This window comes from Rhincodon typus, chromosome 4, assembly GCF_021869965.1.
Source record: "Rhincodon typus isolate 14 chromosome 4, sRhiTyp1.1, whole genome shotgun sequence".
Taxonomy (NCBI): Eukaryota; Metazoa; Chordata; class Chondrichthyes; order Orectolobiformes; family Rhincodontidae; genus Rhincodon; species Rhincodon typus.
The window spans coordinates 78,120,742-78,125,509 of NC_063335.1; positions in this window are offsets into that span (position 1 = coordinate 78,120,742).

Genomic DNA, 4,768 nt, shown 5'->3' on the forward strand with positions numbered 1-4,768 from the left:
TTCTTACTATCTATCAGTGTTGGTGGTTTTTTTGTTCCTCATGAGTCCATTATGTTGGCTTCAATATGTAGTCAGGTCATCACTTTCACTATTTTAGTCCCATGGTGCTTCTTTTTTATAATTATTGTAGGCTATTATAGGTATCAGATATAACAACCAGATGATGGAATTTAAAATTCAGTAGTTCATACTTACTACTATCATGACATTCAACAACTCTAAGGATTTTTGTTTTTAAAAATGTAGTTTCTTGACTTTCCTTTTATATCGGACACTTCTCCTTTTCAAACTTTGTACCTGTGGTTGTGTAAGTTTATTTGATGTAGTATTTTGTTATTTTTGCTCAGGGTGGTAAGTAATAAAATTCCTCATCCTTAAACCAGGAAAATCTTGTCAGTAGCTCTTTATGTTTGACTGGGATCATTTTTTTATTTGAAGTATGGCATAGCTAGGTGCAAAAGAATTAAAGTTATTTGTTGTGGTAGACAAGGGGGAGTCAAAAAGAATGGAACTGATTTACCTTCTACACCTGATGATCACACTGATATTAAAAAATGTGTCAGTGAAAGACACGATAAAAAGGATCTAAAAGAATTAAGAGTAATAAATTTTATTTGCACATTTTAACGATTTTATGCAATGAGCATTTGTCACTTTCCTGCATTGAAAATGCTTCATAGTCTATCACATTACAGTCAATGCATATATCACATGAAAGAAATTAAGCAGCAGTGAGTAATGATGAACCCCACACCTCTGAGCAGAACACCCTGACCTGACACTCATAATCCCCAGGCCTTGGAGGACAATGCATGCATCTCCGCTCTGATCTGATCTGAAACTCTGTCCGATTTGTGAACCATCCTCCTCCGCCTGCTGGCCTGATCCCAGCCTGACAACTCCCCTGGCATGATACAACCCCCAATACCCCAGCCTGCCTCAGGACCCCCAACCTTGGCCTGGGTCAAGTTGTCCTCTAACATCTCACCCAGCACCCTTGCCTAACCCAACACTCCCTCACCTGACCCTAACCTGACCCAGCAATGACCTGACTCTGCTCCCACACCACATACACTGGGTAAGGCACTCATTCCCCCACCCCTTCACCCAATCCACTCTAAGAACCCATTCACTTACCTGTCATTTTGGCACGCTATTCTTTTGGCATGTAGCCTAAGTGGCACCTTAATATCACACTTACCTTACATACTTTGCCTTTCATACAAGCTGTCAGTGCTTAGCAGTACTGTCAAACAAAACACAGCATACAGACTGCTGCAAAAGGGGATGTGGTTTATACAAAGACCTTCTGCAATGCTGCATTCATAGATTCCTGCAGAGGTTTTGTGACTGGGGGGCCCTGTCCAGAAATCTCCAGCGCAGGAGACATCTAAGGGCTATGTTTTAATTCGATCAGGGTCGGAAATGGGAATGGAATAGCTGAGCCAATATTCAGCTGTGAATTTCTCTACGCCTCCTGCAGAGTCCCACTGCTTGCATTCTAAATGTTTTGGAGAAACACAGATTGGGAACAAAAAAATGTACAAGGACCTCCCCCCTCATTGTAAATTTGGCTTTTACTTGACTCAATCCTCGGACGTGTGCACTGCAGACATGATGCACTGCATGGCTCAGTGGGTGAACTGTTATGTTGTCTAATTGTGGGACTTCTACCTCTCATTTGGGAGGAATCCTGCTGTTGAGACTAATCTGCTTGCCTGGTAGCTCTAACAATCTCAGCAGCACAGAGCTCAGTAGTTGGTTCTTCAGAGCCCTGAAAACAATCATAGCTGCCCTGAGAACGTACATGCCTAGGTATTTGGGTGAGGAGGTATTTTAGCTCAGGAAAGGGAGTTGGGCAGGGCAGGTCTAGTCAAGCAGGGAGCACAGAAAGAAGGTTTGTGTGGCATCTTGGGAGTGGTTACATCCCTATTGCAGGTAAGGCAGCCCCTATATAAATTGCTCACTCTCCTTTGTGCATTAATTCATATCAGCCTTTACTAATGACCTGCCCAATCCCATTCAACTGGCCACACCAGCCTTTTAATAAGCTCAAGTGATTCTTAATTATTTGTTTAAAAGAAACTTAAAGATCTGCGGATGCTGGAAATCTGAAACAAAAACAGAAATAATTCTGAATATGGGCCATTGGATCCAAATTGTTAACTTTGCTTTCTGCTCATAGATGCTGCCAGACCTGCTGAGTTTCTCCAGCAGTTTTTGTTTTTGTTTTTTTAATTATTTGCCGGTATCTGATGGATTAGCTGCTTAATTTAGGAACTGCCCCCACACCACACTACAGGGGCCAGCTGAGAGGTGTGTCAGAAAATCGTGCACTGGTCACTCAGCCTATTTTACAGGCCACTCTCCCCATCACAAACCCACGTGGCGGGGCAAGTACTACCCAGATGTTGGATTTACGGGACAACTCTGGGTCCATCCAACAGCTGGAAAGTAGTAGAGGGAGCCCTGCCATTGTTGACCATAGTAGCCATGCTCACATTTATATTGAACAGACTGTTTATTATCTTCAGTCTGGACTGAAGGGCTAGTAGCAATAGCAGCTGTGGAGATGGCAGTGTAGTGGTGATGTCGCTGGATTACTGGGCTCATAGTCCAGCGAGGAAGATTAGTGCATGGGTTCAAATCCCACTATGACAAATTTGAATTCAATCTGGAATTGAAACTTGTATAATTGTTGCCTCAACCTATTTGGTTCACCAATGTCCTTTAAGGAAAGGAAGTCTGTCTTAAGGACACAGGGTAGATCATTTAGGACTGAGATGAGGAGAAATCTCTTCACCCAGGGAGTGGTGAAGCCTTGTACAATTCTCTGCCACAGAAAGTGGTTGAGGCCCAAACATTGAATGTTATCAAGAAAGAGTTCTTAGGGCCAAAGGGATCAAAGGGAATGGAGAGAAAGTGGGAACAGGATAATAAGTTGGATGATCAGCCACAATTATATTGAGTTGCAGAACAGGCTTGAAGAAAGGAAAGGCCTACTCCTGCTCTAATTTTCTCTGATTCCGCGCTGGCATAGCCTACCTGTGACTCCGGATCTGCAGCAATGTTCTCTATGTCCTTCTGAAATGGTGTGATAAACCAGTCAGAGCATTTAGGAATGGACAATATATGCTGGCCAGCAAGGCACACATCCTACGAAAGAACAAAGAAAAATAAAAATGTCACTGAAAGCAGTGGGCACTGTTGAGACTATAAGAGTGCCAGAGCAGCAATCATTGTGCTCCAAATGGGGGTGGTGGGGGATGTAGTCTTCTAGCAGGGGTAGCATTAGCTGAGGGTCACAAGATGTCCAAATCAGAAAGACAATCGCCCATCTCTGAGACTGGACAGAGGATGCCAGATCTTACTGGAAACATAGGAGATTAGAACACATAAGCAAGATTACACTATACAATCTCTCAAGCTTGCTTTACCATTCTACATCATGGCTGATCATTTATGTCAACACCACTTTTCTGCATTGCCCCTATCGCCCCTGAAATATATCAATCTCTATCTTACATTTGCTCAATGAATGAGCTTCTACAGTCCTTTGAGTTAGAAAATTCCAAAGTTTCATTAGTCTCCCAGTGGGTGGTTGCCCAAGTTGGTATGGTGCCCAGCATCATTAGTGAAATGCATAATTGGACAGTGAAAGCCTCTATTGGTGTAAGGGTGAATGGGCCTCTCACTACCTGCCTCAAGCTGTTAAAATCCCAGTGGTGACAGGAGACTAATTGGCATCCCCTACCCTACTACCTCATAAATTCACAGGACCATATGTAACACCACAAAACCTGTTTCTGGAACAAAGCTATGTTGCCAAGCTGCAATTATAAGAAAAATTAGCAGCACTCAAAGAAACTTGAATTAATTAATGGATGTGCTGAGTAATAGCAGGTGGATTTTAATGTTGATAAATGAAGGAAATATAAATGGAATGGAAATATTTACAAAGTTGGAGAGAAGAACAAAACAGAATGATTTTTAATCCATGTTGATTGCCACTACAGAAAAGACATGGCATTGAGGTAGATGTTCAGTCGTGATCTAGAATGGTGAAGCAGGATAGAGGGGCTGAATGGCCTATTACTGACACTCTCTTATTGAATTCATCACTCTATTTTCACTCATTTCCACTACCAAGAGTTCAAGGGATGTAGAAAGGTTACAGCATACCAGTGGTTGAGCCTTCCATTGCCAGCTCTGTCTGAGCACTATTGTGTCCTGCCGTAGTCTACTGAAACTTCCCGGAATGCCAGGGTAACCTCTGGCTTCTTTCACCTTCTGCCACCACTCGTCTTAAACTCCAGTCTCTTTCACCCTCATCTTCAAATAAGTGTGGGGAGCTTGTCATTAAGATCATGGGCAGCAAGTGCATGCATCTCCTGCTCCCATCCTTCCAACTTCTCTGCACCATCCTGGCATATCTCCGATCAACTTACAGTACTATTCTGTACTTTAATGCTGCACTTTGGAGTGCAATAGCAAATATCATTGGAATGCTGCTGCAAGGCCAGTTTATGTACAGGGACAGACACCCAGCTCATAGATTAGACCAGATGCATCTCAGGACTGGTTGCACGCTTTCTTAGCATTCACTTACTTAGCACCTACCTGGATGCTCACAGCATCTCTGCCCTGCCTTTAACCACCTTGCCTCTCAGCCAGAACTAGTAGGCTCACAGTACTTCTGTTTTGACTTGTCTTTTAGTGCAGACGCAAAACCAGGAAACCTGTCATTTTTTTTGGCAGTCATCAGTCA